The sequence below is a fragment of the Stegostoma tigrinum genome, chromosome 11, assembly GCF_030684315.1.
Source record: "Stegostoma tigrinum isolate sSteTig4 chromosome 11, sSteTig4.hap1, whole genome shotgun sequence".
Lineage (NCBI taxonomy): Eukaryota > Metazoa > Chordata > Chondrichthyes > Orectolobiformes > Stegostomatidae > Stegostoma > Stegostoma tigrinum.
The window spans coordinates 55,020,662-55,039,111 of record NC_081364.1 but is presented as its reverse complement, the minus strand read 5'-3'; the positions used below and the strand labels follow the sequence as shown (position 1 = coordinate 55,039,111).

Sequence of the window (18,450 nt, the reverse complement as noted above, 5' to 3'; positions counted from 1 at the left end):
TCTAGTTTCCTCCTTCCACAATGTCATGTTTCATTTATAGAGGTCGGAATTTCACAACGTGCTGATTCAACTCCTTGCAGATTGACGTCAGTAACTACAGCTCTCAGTCTTGTGATAAGAATGGGACTGAAGTTTCAAAGACTAAATATAGGTGTAAATGATCAAACGCTAAGAACACTCCTGAACCCCTGGGGTTTTGGAAATATTAGCTGTGAATTGAACTATTTATGGTTCAGTAATATAAATAGGATTTTTTGACTGCTGTTTCATGGTTTTCCTCCTTTACATTGGAGAATGGGAAAGTAAATGGTTATCTATTTGAGTAACGTATTTACTTTCAACAGAAGGTTAGTAAGTTGAACAGAATCCATAAATATCTAATTTGAGCATTCATCTTCCACCCTGAATACTCAAGATTATGGCCATTCCTTTCTTCAAAGTATTTTTCTTTTTCAAACTATCTGGTATTCTCACAAATGAAACTGACTCCATATCATATGATTAAAAATTGTATTGGAAGAAGGGTAAACCACAGGCAGTTGAAATAGTAAGTAGAAGGGGAAGAGTAGTGGCTAGGGCAATTGAAGTGTTGTAAAAATAACCGACATAGCTGCAGGTCTACAGCCCTAAGTATATTTTTTTGCTCAATTTGACACATCAGTCCCATCCAAAAATTGCATCTCCAATGACTACTCAACCTTCTGCACCCACCAATCTCATCAGCAAACCCTTACATGCTTTTTCAGACCATCCATTTTCTCTCATGTACACTTGAGAAAAATCCTCATCTTTGGTGATTAGGAATCAAATAATACTACCTACGATGATTTTAGAAGTTTAAAGAACGGGTTGTAGCAGATCACTTGCCATCACTGGCAACATGGCTAGTTGTGACAGCTGAATCCAGCATGCATGATCGGACAAATTATACTTGGTCTGTGGAATGAAATGGCTTGATGGGGGTACAGTTGTTTTCTTATACCATATCGTAGTAGGGCAAGTAGCAAAAGCACCACATATTACAGCTGACAAAAGAGCATGAAACAAATATGGTACTGATACTTTTTTCGTATTCTGTGTGCACTCTAATGAAATGTGACAAACATGCCACTATCCTAAATATAGTCATCAAACTTGTAAGAGTGAAGACACAAAATCTTTCAGTGAGCTATTAATAATGTATTAGATTTGATACATCACATAAGCAGAAGCAAAGACGATCAATGATGTTATGAGAACTGACCATAAAGCAAAGACTTGTACACTTTTACCGGGCTGGAAATAAGAAGACAACTGTAAGCTATGTCCTAAATTCTCACTTTCTATTGAGCCGTTTTCTCCATGTTGCAAGAAGTCACTTAGTTTGTGATCAATTGTTATAATCTTTACAACATTAAATGCAAATGAAACTGTTTTGGTTGGAAGGATATATTTGTCCAGCGGTTTATAGGAATGTGCTGTGAGTTCAACAGCAACTTTTAAAACACCTTCAATGTTTTACGCCTTTCACACATTTCTTGTCTAACAGCAGGTAATACTCCCAGGCGTCATCAAGGGAAACAATGGAAAACAATTCACAGATTTATTTTCAGGTATTTTCTTCACTCTATAATTAGCCACTCTGTACTCTCTTGTCCTGGGAAATCCCTATGCTGCTACTTAATAATGCTTCAGCTTAAAGTTAGTCCTGTAGAGTCAGTAGCCAGTTGGTCTGTCATTAAATTTAAGCTCTGAAGTCAATTGAAACAAATGATCTTCAACAGACCAAACTGCAAACCTCCTTCTGTTCTCCTTAGGTGTGAACCTGGAAGCACTTATTTATAAAACAGCAAGGAACAAAGTAGAATGGCAATTACCTTTAAAGGATTAACAAAAAGTGATACCTCCTGAAGATTTTAACATGTGAAAGTCTCGAGATACTGGATATCAATTCTCCCCACTCACCACCCGCCTGCGCACACCTAGTTGCATGCTGTTGCAAAATAAAGTATATTATTTTCAATGTATTTAGTCACATGAGGGTTATTTGGTATACCTTCATTTGGCAAATATCACCAACTCTAACAATAAAACCATTGCAAATTAAAATTCACCGTAGCCTGGCAAAGTCCTGTATAGGACCAATGAAATGTCTCACCTATAGAATATTGAGGAAACATATATTTATGGAGAGACAGTGAGAGAGAGAGAGAGAGAGAGAGAGAGAGAGAGATAGAGAGAGAGATAACAGGAGGATGAAGTGAGTGGGCTATATTCTTTGTCCCAGCAGAAGGGCAAGTCTTGCAGACATTTTTTTATGCTTTGATCTTCGAGCAACACAGGAAAAAACGAATTAAAGATTATTGCAACACTGGTCTGTGTGTGGAAGCAGGTGTATCAATGAATTATTTGTGTGTTTTGTCCTGAGTTTCAGTACTAGCTTGCTGTGAAGATCATAATCAAAGACAAATTGACTTGTCACCCACTAAAAGGATCTCATTCTGAGTGCGAGAAGTCAAGTAGCTAACAAGCCAGTCTAAGATACAAAACAACAGAAGGACTCTCTCACTCTGCTTGTTGCTAATGGATGACCAGCAAAAGGAAACATGACAAAAGGATATCAACTGTCCACTGTCTACTCTTCATGAATGATCTAGAGAGACTGATCTATATGTCTTTTAGCTTTTTTTGGACGCACTTGGGGGAAAAGACATTCACAGGGGAATAATCCTTTCTTAAATTAACCTTTTTGAAAACAACTGTGACAGAATAAACAAGGTGATTCAGTTCATCCCTGCTCACCTGAGAGTTTAACAATTCAGAGCATCTGTCTGGAACGGTAATAACTTGAGGTATTTTACCCATAGTGTGATCATAACAGTTCTTTTTTAAAGGTCTTCAAGTGAGAAAGTAGCTAGTGAGTAGTGTCATTTGACTGTGAACCCCATTTCAGCTGACCCTGATTCTAATGGTATTCATGGGTCTCCAAAATGTAGCCACTTAACAGAAATAGCAGAGTGGTAACCCTAGCTTTATTTTCCCTTCCACAACCAACCAAAGCCTGAGCCAATTGTAATGCCCTTTTCACTGTATCTAATAGGATTGCCATACTCAGAGCTTAGTGGTCTGTACTTACAACTGTAAATACCAGCTGAAAATACCTCATGAACTGTAAAGTGTTTTGGGACATCCTGAGTTGTGAAAGATTCTACATAAACGCAAGTCTATCTTCTTTTAGTAGATCTCAGTTCCTCATCATATGGAAGACTCCTTGTTAAGTGTTTTCCTTCTTGCTTGACACATCATCTCCAGCAAACTTTCCCCTTTGAAAATGGCCACTGAAAGATTCATAAACATTGCTCATAATAACTCTGCGGTCCTGCAAGAAGTCAACTCATTACCCTCTGTTGTAGCTGCACTTTTGGGGATAAAGCCATAGAGATCCCTGAACATTGTGAAGAACAGTGATTAAACAGACCAAATTACTGTGCTTTGCACACAGGGTCTGTGCATTCCCTGCTGTATACATGTGGGGAATTCAGCTTCTAACTCTACTAGTAATGATCCAATATTTTAAAGGAGTTGAGCTCTGTGAGACTTCCAACCCATATCACATTACCTTCCACACAATGTGTTGTGCACAGTAGCTAAAAAAGCAAGTTCCAAGCATTAAGTTGAATAAAACAGTCCTAATAATTAATTGCATATTCTCAGTGCTCTAAAATTATGGTGAAATACACTTAAGTGGATTGAACTATAATTAGTATGCCCTTAATTTTAACCAGTGGCACTGGAAACTGGAATGAAGCAAACTCAGATGGGGTGAGGCAGGGTTGGGCAAGCTGCTATTCAGATAATTTGAGGGAAACATAAAGGTAACACAATGATCTTTTGAGAGATTGCTGCCAAATCCTATTTTCATCTCCCTGAGGAGAATTTAATTGGAAACTTTTAAGTGATCATATGAAACAGTGACAGTCAACAGCACATCAATCATTTTTATATGAATAGCTCAATACTGAACTAATAAAACCATCTATATGAGTACAATGTTCAGGATCATTAAAACTTGTGAGAACAGTTCTCCATCAGTACTCACCTTCTGCCAGAGTTGAATAAAAACTGTCTCTCCATTCAATGTGCATATTTAGTATCCTGTTGCCATTCAGGTCCCAATTTTGCCTCTTCCTCTTTTCTGCTTCAGAAAGAAACAAAATTATTACTGAACTTGTACTAACAGCACTCCACCATTTGAATTCTTTCTACATGTCAAGCTAAGGGAAAATTAATTAAAGGAACTTTCTGATTTCCAGAATGCAGCACCATCATTGAGAATCCTAGGTTGGGTTTGGTAAAGATTGGATCAAGAATTAACTTCCCTTACTGGTTCAGTTAGCTAAATTCAAATCCTATTCTGATACATAATCAATCAGGCCGGAAAGATCCTTGGATCAATCTAGGAAAGTACTGAGATCTAAGAAATAGCCTTGCTATATCCAGTCTAGAAAGACAGAGGAAAACAAATAAAGTGTAACAACAATGGTATCTCTTGACATCTCTAGATATCCAAACGAGATTTACAATTAATGAGGCATTTTTGAATTGTGGTCGATATCGTAATATAGTAAATATTGCAGACAGTTTACACCTAAGATCCCATAAACAGAAATAAATCATCCATTTTCAGATCCAAAACAGAAACTGCTGGAGAAACTCAACAGATCTGGCAGCATCTGTGGTGAGAAATCAACATTAATATTTTGGGTCCAATAACCTTTCTTCAGATTTCCAGCATCCACAGTTCTTTATTTTATTTTGGATGTTGATTAAAAAGTTTAAAAGAATGAGAGGTTAACTCATTGAAACCTTCAAGATTACTTTGGGGTCCAACAGGGTAGATATTGAGAGGTTGTTTCTGTCATTGATCAAGAGTTAGAAACTGTACTGGAATTGACTAGTTACATGTGCCATAGACCAGACTAGATCCCCTCAAAATTTAGAAAATAGTCTAGACCCTATTTTTTTTCTTATTTTAATGGTATGTATAAAGAGTTGTGTTCTAAATACAATTCAATTGGTCAGACTACTCAATGTTAAGCAAAACATAATTTATTAATACACTATAGTTAAAAATACAACAAAAGGGAGAAAAAAGAAAATAATTAGCTCAGTTGTAACTCTATTGCAATGCTTAACAAAATAATACATACAAAAACTATTAATAATTAACTGTTCCAATATCGCAGCATCCCATAAACACACACTTAGCAAACGGTAAATTAAGAAAACATACTGTTTCTCATGCAGTTCTCCAATCCAGGAGGAAAGAACATCAGAAGACAATGCTGAAGGAGAGAGAACTCTGGCTTTTAATTGTAGCAAAGAAAGATGTGGCAGTGTTTTACATCTTCAGCAGCTTTCGATGCTGCTAAGACGCTATCTCACCCAAGCTGGCGCTGCAAGTGGTAACTTATAAATTTTTCCCTGTACTCATTTGAACACATGTGACAATAAAGCTAATTCAGTTCAATACAGCAACAACTGCTGGAAGGTAAACTAAAGATCCTGGTTCTGTGGGAGTTTAACCACATCCATTCAGGCTGCTTTTTTCATTCTAACTTTTAAAGAAAAACACCTAAGACTTCACAAGTTATCTTCTCTCATAAACTGCTCAGTGCCTGTCCTCAAATATCTACCTAAAAGAAACCAGGACAAAACACACCTCTTAAAGCCATTGTAAGTCACACATGACTGAATAAATATGAAGGGAAAACAGCTGGTACTGAGGTGTGAAGTGAGCTGTGTGACAGAGTAGGCAACAAACTCTTAGCTATAAAAAAAAAGTCTTGAATTCTATTTCACCAACAGGCTTAAATCCAATTGGATATTGGTAGCAGCAGGTGGTTGCCTAAAAGTAAAGTTTGGAAATCAAGGGCTCTTTTTCCAATGAAAGCTGTAATTTGAGTTACTCTTGAGAAGAATGGCTGAAAATAAATGTGAAGTGTTAGGATATGATTTCTCACTGATGTTCTGAGAAGCTGATCCCTATGATCCATAGAAAAGTGAAGTAGAGGTATGGACACATATTGTGACCTAACCAAAATAAAAACAAGGTGTGGCTTTGGCACGGTTGCTTCCCATGAGATACAGGATCTGGTATGAAGTAACCTCAGAGTTGGAGCCTCAAGAATTGGACACTGAGGAAGGTTGGATAATCTGTTACTAATTACGGGCAGAATGTATAACAAAAACTTCTATTAAACGCATATGAGACATGATCAAACCTGGGTAATTTAGGAAGCCAAATAGCTATTCCACAGCAGAGTATATAATTAAATTTAGCAGTGTATGAGCAAGATTTTAAAAATTATATTTGAAGATCATGAACAGTGTGCTTGCCTTTAAATTATTGGACTATGTGAAAGTGTCAAACATAGATAGTGTCAAATGGAGCTGGATTTTTAGAAAGAAGCACACCCTTTTGAAAATGTCCTATAAAAATCTCTGTGAAAACATTCATTCTCAGCAGCTTTCCTGGTTCAAATGGGATATTCAATAGTTTCACAAAGAAAGGAAGATTCAATGATATTGACAAGCCCAGACCTCCCAGACACATGCAGAAGGAATTGTGCTGATAACAGTGTTTCAGCCCTGGACAATGGACACACATTCACAAAGTGTAGAATGGATTGCTTAAATGAAAGGACTGAAGTAATGTTAGAGAATAAGAGTTCTACCTGCTTCAGATTTGGCTGAAGCCACTCAGAAAACCAGTGATTCTGATAGACACAGAATGCCAAGTGGTCTTCTGCACTATCACAATTCTGTGACATTAAATAGATGGATTGCTTCATTAAAATTCTCATGGATCAATCAAGTTGCAACTTCACATCTGTCCTGGAATGGGTAGTCCATGCAAAGAACACACTGCAAATGATTGGGAGCTACAATCCATACCAACTGTTTCTTGTAGAATAATTTGGTGAGCTTTACAGCACTGTACACTGCCATCAGAAAGAGATTTTAATCCAGGAGACATTGAATATTATGAATGAGACAGCAAAGAGTCGAAAGGCCTGGGCAAGGTTACAGGTAGTAATGGCAAAACAGTAATGTTGCAGTATGGTAATCAAACTTTTAAGTTTCATTCCTCAAAGTTAATTAGAAATCACAGATTCTGAACAAGCTGAGGAATATGATAAGACACCATGCTCCACACACAAATGTTGGTCAATTACAATGACCGGATTAAAGGCTGATTGACAATGAACAAAGTGATACAGAAACACAGAAGAAGGATATTTGGCCAGAGTTCAAAAACCAAATGTGGGAACCAAAGTAACACATGTGCCAGAACAGGCTGATGAATGGAAGAATGCCGCCATTATAGGGAAGGCTACCATCATATATAAACACTGGCAAAATGTGCAAGATAAGGAAATAGGAGGTAATTTTTTCTCATGGTTTCTATTCAAGGATCCCTATCAGAAGTATAATTCACAGGTATTAATTCAGCATACGACTCGGTTCAGACATGATACCATGTTTCAATAGCCTGCTGTTTATTTAATGTCTGTTTACAACAAAATCGGGTATCAGAGGGCTGTTGGTGTATAAGGAACAATATCTTAATGTGAGTTCCCATACAGAATGGGAGCAAAGCAGAAGGGGAAAAAAAAATCCTTCAGCACTATTCCAGCAAGCCTACCCAAGTTCTTGCTCCAGTGGCTAGATGCACGGTGAGTCTCCTCTACTCTGTCCAAGTCAGAAATAGATGTTCTACTGTATGACTGTGATATTTCCCATTTCACACACCAACAGCTTTGTTAACTGTCAGAGTAAGATTGGCATTTAAATGCCAGTTTTAAAATGTCTCCATAACAACTAAAAGCTGAGCTATGAACTTCCAAAATACTTTTATAGAGAAAAAAAGAGAAGCCGTCATCAGACCAAGCAGATTAAAATTCAAGTCCAACATGCAAAATGATCAGGTGTTTATCTATAGCGTACTTCAGTTCCTGTACTTTGAATTTAAGTGATGCACTTTGAGTTTTGAAGAGATTACTCCACGCTAATCAGTGAAACAATCTGGCAATGTTCTACTTTTAATCATATCGTGCTTCATGACTTTGATGAGCAACTGAGAAATGGTGACTATAAGAAAGTGTAGGTAATTTCTACTAAGTTGTTGGCTGGGTGAGTCGGTCCTTGTCTACTGGAAAGGAAACGGGATCAGAGTGTGAATCACCTCAACAGCTCTTGCACACTTCTCACTCCTCTTGTGAGAGATGTTGTTCAGTTATTACTTGGTCACTACACACAGTGGAAAAATACCAGGAATCTGTTTTTTGTAACTGTTCTGTTGCTTTAACCTCACTCTAAACTTTCTGCAATTATGGGTGATACTACAGATTCAACTCTAACCAAATCATTCTCCAGGAATAAATGAGGTCTGTCCATGGATACTTTCATAAATAGCCCGGCTACTATTAATTCAGACATCAAGTCACATTCCTATAGACCTTGGGCAATGGAATCAGGAAATACCATCCCACTACCGTAGAGTAATTGAGTCATACAGCATTGAAACAGCCCCTTCGATCCAACTAGTCCTAGCGGAACATATTCCCAAACTAAACTAGTTCAACCTACCCGCTCCTGCCCCAGATCCCTCAATCATGTTTACCATCACTTCGGATTGCAATGGTTTCTCTGGAGGACAAGCTAGATCCTTCTCCAGTAAAACAGTAGTTTAAGGAGACTCTGTATCACTTAAAAAAGTTATGGCTTGGTTGTCTCAGTGGAATAAATAATCGGGTATCGGAGGGCTGCTGGTATCTCCCCTTTAGACAAAAAAAAAACTTTATTATCTCTCATCTACCTTATTTACTTCTTCTGCTGTGTTTACCTCCAGTCACTTACTTAGTTACAGCTACAAGTTAATCTGTTGCATTTTTCTTATGAATTTCCTTGTTCTTAAGTACTCCAAATGCTCCACGGATTTGTCATGCAAGTTTTTGCCGTCCAAAAGAAAATGTCCCACTTTGTTACAACGAAACAACCTTAGCTTCAGTTTTCCACATCCACCTTCAGTGTTTTCATTTCAAAACTGAGAAGATCTTGGGGTAGTCCCATCTACCCATTCTTTATCTTGGCTGCTTGCCGTCCTTTTACCGTCCCATTTTCTAAACCTTTAGAATTTATGTGGTTAGCCAGTTTAAAACAAGGGGTTTTGTTTATGAAACAGTTCATAATTATTAACAATTACTAATTCCTATTTAATAATTGCAGCTCTTTGGTCCTTCATATGGCTTCTTATTCTGGAAGGGAGGAAGTTTTTAAATTCCTCTAAGAAAATATTATCTCTAAGGATTTCATATATGGTTTCAGCTCATCAAAATTACCTGCCAAAACTACGTTGCTTAACTCTTTCAATTTCAACATAGCTTTTTCGTGGACAGTTTCCTTAAATTCCTAAACTTTTGCCTATATGCCTCAGGTAGTCACCATATGCAGTCACTATAGCTTTCTCTACATCCCTCAAAACCTCCTTTAACAGAGGCATAAATTTCCTGTTCTTTACCCATGCAGGTTAAATGTTAAAAAAAAATAAAGTTGCCATAGCTCAACCGGACCATAGGGTTGCTGAATCATTACAGAGAGATGACTGGTGGTGGTTTAATGTGAAGGTCATCATGCCTTAAGAGAGGGAAGAGACTGAGAAGGACAATTACAGAGAGATGACTGGTGGTGGTTTAATGTGAAGGTCATCATGCCTTAAGAGAAGGAAGAGACTGAGAAGGACAACCTTCTCTGCCACTGTGAGAACTGAACCCTTGCTGTTGGCATCACTCTGCATCACAAACCAGTTGCCTAGCTAACTCCAAATTAACTTGATAAGTAATGTCCAAGTTTCCTTGAGCTAATTGTTTTGCCTCACTATTTTCTCCAAGAACAAAGAATACCTCCACATCCTTCACCTCAAATTTTGGGATGGCCTGTAAAACTTCAAAATTCCCTTACTTTTAGATGATGACTGGGATTTCTCTCATCAAAACATGTGTCAGCATCTGATATCTCCTGTTTCAAATGAAGCATTTTAAGCTTAAATTCATGACCTCTCTCTTCCTTTTCCATCCACAATTCCAATTCTAATCACCTCTTTTCTATTCCTTTCATTTTCATGTCCTTTCGTTTTTAATTCCACTCCTCTCTCCTTTTGTTCTCTGCTCATTGTCTTTTTTCCTCCTTTGGTATTCCATCTCCAGCATTTTCAAGTTTTCTTCTTGTTTAAGCTGCTTCAACCCTATTTGAAGTTTCTTTACGCCAGGAGTGGTGAGCCTATGGAAGCCACTACCACACAAAGTGGTTGAGGCCAAAACGCTGAATGTTTTCAAGAAGGGACATGATATTGTTCTGAGTGCTAAACAGTTCAAAGGGCATAAGGAGGAAACAGGAGCAGAGTACTGAGTTAGATGATCAGCTATAATCATATTGAATGGTGAAGTAAGTTTGATGGACGAAATATTCTTGCTCCTATTTTCAATGTTACTAATACCACACCCAAATCCTCAAGGTCTGTTTCTAATGATCACTGTTGAGCTCCTAATATCATGTTACAGTTCACTTAGGTTCTCACATGATTCATGGATTCTCAAGCCCCATTACTCTTGGGCTCATCTGAAAATGTCATGATTTAAACAAAGCATGCAAACTCCTCAATTTTCCCATCGGTTAGAATCAAGTTAAGGATAAGCACTGACCAAGTTCCTGTAATTAACAAAAATTGCTATTATTATAAATAAGGGCATCTTAGTAACAAGTTAACAGTCGAAACCTATCATTTTATTAGTCCAATGGTCAACACTCTAACCCACTTTAAGACTTGCAGACACATGTACAGACAGACAGAAAAAAACAAACGAAACATTGGTTTTATGGGTGGTAGGAAAACTAGAACGCACAGTTCAATAGCAAAAAACTACAGTGTTTGTTGAGGCCTTCCCATTGACTTGCCAAGATTTTCTGTTTTCTAATCTTCCTTCTCCAATTTCTTTGAATTTGTTGCAGGAGGTACAGGACAATAGCTGCACTAACTAAACAGTTTCCCAGCTACTGATTAAAGGCAACGGCTCACAGTAATTGGTGGGAGAAAATAACTGGCTTTCTTCAGGTACTTTTTTCTTCAGCGAGAGACACAGAACTTTCCTTTCCAATGCATGGAGGCTTCTCCCTTTATCCTTCATACCCACAAACTGTTCATCTACTCTACAAACCAATCAAAAAGTTGCTGGACTGATAACCTTTGGTATCCATGGCCAATCTAAATTACACAAACAAATCAGTTTTTTGTTGCTAATCAAATTGGATTCTGCACGTACATCCCTGTGCCGTGCCTTCTACAAACAACGTCTCCGTCTCCTTTTCCCACGTTGCTTGAGTAAAACAGCAGTGTAAATATAATATGAACCGGATTTCAGCATCTTGTTTTTAAAAGTGCAGCAATCTCTTCCAAATCCTTGAGATTAAAACAATCCCATTTGCCATCTTCATCCACAATCAAAAACACAGGAATTATAATATGGTCTTTACACGTTGCATTGGTTAAAGACGGTTCAATCCACGTTGTGGATCTAAGTGGTTGGGAATTTTCCATTTTTTACAAGCAGCCCTTTGAATTAATTTTATTTCATTCAACTCATTTCCAATCTGTTTAGGAGCCAAAGCTTCCATTATCAGAATTAAACACGTAGCCCCCCCAGCCAAGAAGAGTGATGGTTGGGTTTAAGTCTACTCCATATTATCACATCTTATGATTCCCAAGGATTTCAAGAGAGATCTTGTATAATAATGCAAGGTTTGCCACTTACATCTTTGAAGGTGTTAATCAATGCAATTTTAAAGCTTTTGACCTTCTACCCAATGCTTTTTAAAAATGGATAATAATACAAACAAGAAAAGTTTATTCTTGATAGTAGAAAAAAGTTAAATTGGAAGGAGAATGTGACGCACAATATTTCCAAGGAAATTGTGCCTCCCATGTGAATCTCTTCTGGTACCTTACCCCCACCTAACAATTTTACTACCTTCTGCTCCTGGCATGATGCCACACCCTGCATCTCTCCTCCATTTCATCACCTTGCTAGGTGTAGTGATTGGAACCAGGGCCAAGGCGATATCATTAACTATGAGACTTTTGATTGCAGTTGTTAACCTGGGTCAATCGGGGAGCCCTGGTTGGCAGATATAAACATGAAGTTCAGAAAGTCTTCTCATTCTGGGGACTGACTTTGAGCTGGCTGGTCATAGCCCATGTACAGTGCACATATTAATAAAAGGTGACTTGGTGAAGGGGTACTGGCCTCTGTGTAGTAACTTCATTAAGTATAATGTACCGAGATTTTCTCTAACACCCTATTTTCAATGACTGCTCGCTTATTTCTACTAGAACAGGCAGCATTTCTATGTCTTACAAATTCCATAGTATATACATTGAACCCTTGTTAGACAACTTTGGAGTGTTTTGCTTGGCTCTGGTCTTTGACTTATAAAAATGACATGCAGGTACTGGAGAGGGTGAAAGTGATTCTAAAAAGGACATTACTGGAAGGGTGAGACCATACCTTTCTGGAAAGATTGAAAATGGGACTCTTCTCTTTAGAAAATAGAAAGATAAGGAGGACACCTCATATAATTACTGGAGATTATGAAAGGGTTAGGTAAGAAATATGTAGAAAGATGCTTTCAATTAGGACGAACAAAACTAGGTGCCATATCAATAAAATAGTAATTAATAAATGCAAAAGATTATTCACAAGAAACTTATTTAGCTAGGGAAAGATTACAATATGGAAAGTGCTACCACAGGGAGTCGTTGCTGAAATAGCCTAGATACATTTGAGGAGAATCTAGATATACACAGGGGAAAAAGAAATAGAAAGTTATGCTGATAAGATTAGATGAAGAGGGGTAGGAAGATGTTTGTATGCAGCTTAAACACCAAGATGAACCCATATCTGGTCCAGACAATCAAAAACATTTTTATTTTCAAACCTGTTGCCATATGTCAGAGAAAGGCATAGGCTCTCAGTTAACATTAGTCTAGTGTCTGGTAAAAATCATCTATCATTCTGATGGTACAGTGATGTCAGAAATGGTAGTACAGAAGAGCAATGCAAATTGAGGAAAAAAGAATTACAATGCAAAGAAGGTAATGCCATTGTAGAAAAGAGCAACTACGAGGTTGTAGATATACTCGCCGAGCCGGTGGGGTTGGTTGCAAACGTTTCGTCACCCTGCTAAATCACATCGTCAGTCCGCAACTGGTGAAGCGCTGGTGTTCTGTACCACTTGTTACTTATATGCCTCAGTTTGTTGGGGTGTTTGGTATCATTTCACTTTTGTTCCTCACTGTTTTGTACACAGGGTCGAATTTGACATGTTTGTTGATGGAGTTCCGGCTAGAATACCAGGCCTCCGGGAATTTCCTGGTGTGTCTCTGTTGGCTTGCGTGATTATGGATGTGTTATCCCAGTCGAATTTGTGCCCCTCTTTAAATAAAAACGAAAGAACTGTGTATGCTGTGAATCAGGAACAAAAACAAAGTTGCTGGAAAAACTCAGCGGCTGTGGCAGCAACTGAACAGTTCTGAGGAAGGGTCTCTGAACTCAAAACATTAACTCTGTTTCCTCCTCTACAGATGTTCTGTTGGTGTCTCTCTTTGTTCGTGTGCAGTGAGATATCTAAGAATTGGTTTGTGTCTCTTGGTGCCAAGTGTATCCATTTTGTCAATACAGATTGTACGCTGACAAACGGAATGTACCTAATGACCTCAACTTTACACCCTTATATTATAATGAATTCCACAGACTCGCTATCCTCTGAGATGTGAAATTCATTCTCATCTCTGTCTGAAATAGGTAACTCTTAATTCTGATATTTTGCCCCTGGTACTAGATACTCCCTCAAGGGAAAATAACCTCTCTGCATCTACCCTGTCAAGTCTTGTTCTAATACTCCATTCCTTGTGAAATACAGGCCAACATTCCATTTGTCTTCCCTGTTACCTACTGACTTTGTCCATTCAAATATCCGAGGTATTCTATTCTTCCTGCCAGAGTGCATAATCTTACATTATATTCCATCTGCCAAATTTTTCCTGACTCACGTAAGTGCCTATATCCCTCTGCATGCTCTTCATGTGATCCCCATCACTTGTCTTCCCACCTATTCTTGTGTTATTCAGAAACTTGGCTAAAGTACAAACACCTTCCTCATCAAAGCAATTAATATATTGCAAATATTTTTTACACTAGCACTGAGCTCTGTGACACTCTACTAGTTGCAGGATGTCATCCTAAATATCCCTAACTCTGTCTTCTGTTAGTTAGCCAATCCTCTATCCATGCTGTCTCCAAAACCATGGATTCTTATCTTATTAAGTAGCCTAACATGGGATACCATGTCGACTTTTGGGCCTAGGCCCTTTATAATAGACATCAGTGTTTTCCGAATGACAGATAATTGGGTTATCGTTACCATTTTTTTGGTTTTCTTGCCTTTTGGAAAAAAGGTGTTATAGAGTACGTTTCCAATCCTTCAGTACTTTTCAGGAATCTCAGGATTCTTGCAAGTTTACAACCAATGCATCCACTGTCTCTGTGGCTACTCATCAGGCTGAGAGGTTTCATCAGTCTTTAGCCCGATTAGTTCCCCTCATACTTTTTCTCTCGTAATAGTTATTGTATTTATTTTCTCTCCTCCTTTTCTCCCTTAACTAATTAGTATTTTTAGATTCTACTGGTGTCTTCTACTGTGATAACTCATGCGCTGTATTTATTTAACTCCCCCGCTATTTCTCTGTTCCCTATTTTTGTTTGTCTAGACTCATTCTCTGAGGGACCAATGTTCACTTTGGCCTCCCTCTTCCTTTTTATAAATGATGTTTGTCATGAGTTTACTTGCAAGTTTGCCCCTAAAGTTTATTTTCTCCCTTTTTTTGTGAACTTTTGTTTTTTCAAAACTTTCCCAATCATCTGGCTTACTACTAATGTTTGCTACTTTGTATGTTCTTTTCCTTTCAATCAGACTCTGTCCTTAACTTCCCTGGTGAACCGTGGTTGGCTTCTTGCCTTGGATGTCATTTATTAAACCTGTCTCATTTACTCATCACCAGATCCAAACTGCCTGATCCCAGACTGAATCCACCATACGGGAAACTATCCCAAATACATTCAATGAATTCTTCCTTGTAGCTACCTCTGCCAGTCGACCTTTACCAATCTACATGAAGACTAAAGTCACCCATAATTGATGTACAGCCTTTTCCACAAGCCCTTATTATCTTCTGATTTATTCTCTGGCCTAACGTATAGCTATTGTTGAAAGGTCTACAGCCTACTTCCATTAGGGACTTCTTCCCTTTGTCATTTCTTTCCTCCATCCACATGAATTCCACATTTTCTGATTCAAGATCTTGCTCTTGTATCTATTCCATGTCTTTCTAACAAAGCCATCTCATCAACCATTCCTTCCTGTCTGAATGGTGCTGAATTGCTCAGGCACAACCTTTAACTAGATGTAAGTAAATGGCTATTTCTATGTCATTGTTTTATAGGTAGTTTGTGATTGGTACATAGGAAATGAAGCTCTCAGGTCCAACCTAAGTTCTGAACCTTTTTACACTGCCAGCTCACAATCACTCAACTTGCGGTCAAATCTGTAAGTTAGATACACCCGCATAAAGAAAACAGATCAGAGGAACCATTGAGTACCAACTCTGGATTGTTGAACCTTATATTCATAAATCCACCTGCACTTCTGAATTAAAATTTTATTCTGGGAGCAGACAAGATTAGGAGAGCTGAACTAAAACTGGACTTTAGATGATCTTACAATACTGTAGGCTAACGTCATTTTCAAGAATTTTTATTAATATTTTCCAATGACAAGATTAGAATTATCCTTTTAATATGTACATTAACTGTGGGGAGGTTCATATTATATTTATATGAAAGAAGATTAATGCGTACTAAAGAGAACAAATTCATTACAGGATAAATTACTATAACTGCTTCAGTACTATAAATATCCACAGATGCATCTTTTTAAGAAGTCATTAGCATCCCATCATCCATTTGGAGATTGAAGCCATATTTCAGAAGTTGTGGTCTAGATGAGTATTTAGGTTTTACCATTTTTTACACCAGTCTTAAAGATTGGATACTTTGTAGATCTTGAGCCCAACCCAATAATTCAGGCCAGGACATTAAACTCACTTAACTGCAAAGAACACAATCATTCAATCCAACTCTCAACTCAGCCTCCCAAATACACCAATAGAGTTTAGGGGAGGCAGGGGCATATTGCCAATGAACTAGTGAACACAGACTCTCGGTCAATGATTGAGGAACTTGAATATGAATTCCATCAGAGTAGAAGGTGAAATTTGAAATCAATTAAAAAAAAACTCTGGAATTTAAAACATGCCAGCTTAACAGTGATCATTAAACTATGATTCATTCTCATATGAACCCATCTGGTTGACTAATGTCTTTTAGGGAAGGAAATCATATTTGGTCTGGTCTACGTGTGACTTCAGACCCACAGCAATGAAGCTGACAATCATCTGTCCTATGAAATGGTCTTGCAAGTTACTCGGTTGGACCTAAACTGCTACAAAACAAGAAGTGAAACTGGACCAACCAGCTGGCATTGACTTTGACACTAGAAATAAAAATGTCAAACCCAGTTCAGTCAACACTGGTGTGCTTCTTACAGATTTCTGAAGCTTGTGTCAATTTGGGGCAGCTCTCCCACAGACTCATCAAACAAAAGCTTACCAGGTCATATTCATGGAAGCATACCTTATTGGCAATATTTCAGACACAACTATGCCTGTCCCATTTGCAGAACAGGTCCATCAGAAGTGGTATACTGTCTGGAGGAAGTTATCTTGTGAATCCTCATCATTAACTCTGTATCCAATGGAGTCTCATGATATCAATAAAAATAAACAAAGAAACCTCTTGCTGATTACCATGGGATAGGCAATAAATGCTGCCTAGCCAGTGACAGCCTTATCCCCTGAATGAATCAAAAAAAATATAAAAAACCTGCACCACCTCCCAACTCGGCAGATGGATTACTATTACTCCATGTTGAACACCATTTGGAAGAGGCATGGAGAGTGATAAGGGCACAAAATGTACTCTGGGTGGGGAAATTGACTGTCAATCAGCAGGAATGACTCAATGATATCACAAATGATTGAGTTGGACAAGTCCTAAAGGGCACAAGATAACAAAGTGTGGAGTTGGATGAACACAGCAGGCCAAGCAGCATCTCAGGAGCACAAAAGCTGACATTTCGGGCCCAGACCCTTCATCAGAGAGGCTCCCTGATGAAGGGTCTAGGCCCGAAACGTCAGCTTTTGTGCTCCTGAGATGCTGCTTGGCCTGCTGTGTTCATCCAACTCCACACTTTGTTATCTTGGATTCTCCAGCATCTGCAGTTCCCATTATCACTCCTAAAGAGCACAGTTGCTAGCTTGAGTCTGCAGCAGACGGTGAGAAAATCAATAAAAGGGAAGAGCCTGCGAATGTTATCCTCATTTGCTTACAGACAGATGTGTGTGTCCATGATCATATTCGTAGGACTGATAATTGCATAATTCTTGTGAAGCCAAAGTCTCAACTTCACTTGGGGGATAGTCTCCACCGTGTGTTGTACTACCTCCCATGTTAAAGTGGGACAGTCTTCAAACAGATGTAACAACTCAAATCTGGGTGTTCACAAGAGGCTGTGTGCTATCAGCAACAGCAGCAGAACTGTACTCAACAACAATTTGCAACCTTGTAACCTGCCATCCTGCACTGTATTATTACCTTCAAGCTGGAAATCATCTACAATTCAACGAAAAGTACAGGAGGGCACACCAGAAATTGCATTAGTCACACTTAAAAACGATATCTATCTAGTGAAGCTACACACAACTAGCAGCAAGTAACAGATGTGGCTAAGCGATTCCACAACAAATGTATCAGATCTAAGATCCACAATCCTGCAATATTCATTTACAAATGGTAGAGACTGATTAAGAAACTTACAGGAAGACGTGGCTCACCAATATCCCAGCCCTCAAAGATGGGGAGCCCAGTACAAAAGGCTAAAACATTTTCATCCATCTTCAGTCAGAAATGCTAAGTGGATGACCAACCTGGGCCATGTCTGAGGTTCTTAGCATGGCAGATGTCTGTCTTCACTCCAAATGATATTAAAAAACTGCTGAAGGAACTCCATGCTGCAAAAGATATGGGCTCTGACAACATTCCAACAACAACACTAAAGACTTTTGTTCATGAATTAGCCACACCCCTAGTCAAGCTGTTCTTTATTGTTACAACACTGGCATCTATCCATGTGAAAAACTGCCAGTTTTCTCTTGTCCATGAAATGCAGGACAATTCCACC

General features: G+C 38.4%; 1 protein-coding gene and 1 long non-coding RNA gene across 12 annotated transcripts in view; one reads left to right on the top strand and one right to left on the bottom strand.

Annotated features, from left to right (window-relative positions):
• Positions 1 to 18,450, bottom strand: part of bsnb (bassoon (presynaptic cytomatrix protein) b) — a 468,557-nt gene that overhangs the window by 80,508 nt on the left and 369,599 nt on the right. For 9 of the 11 annotated variants that reach the window (XM_048547454.2, XM_048547450.2, XM_048547451.2 and 6 more), the window contains one exon: positions 4,079 to 4,177. The gene's annotated coding sequence lies outside the window, so the exon portion shown is untranslated. The remainder of the gene's footprint in view (positions 1 to 4,078; positions 4,178 to 18,450) is intronic. The other 2 variants (XM_048547452.2, XM_059649966.1) reach the window with 1 other exon arrangement.
• LOC125460242 (uncharacterized) overlaps positions 1 to 18,450 on the top strand; it is an 84,490-nt gene that overhangs the window by 29,598 nt on the left and 36,442 nt on the right. The gene's annotated exons all lie outside the window — the stretch shown is intronic.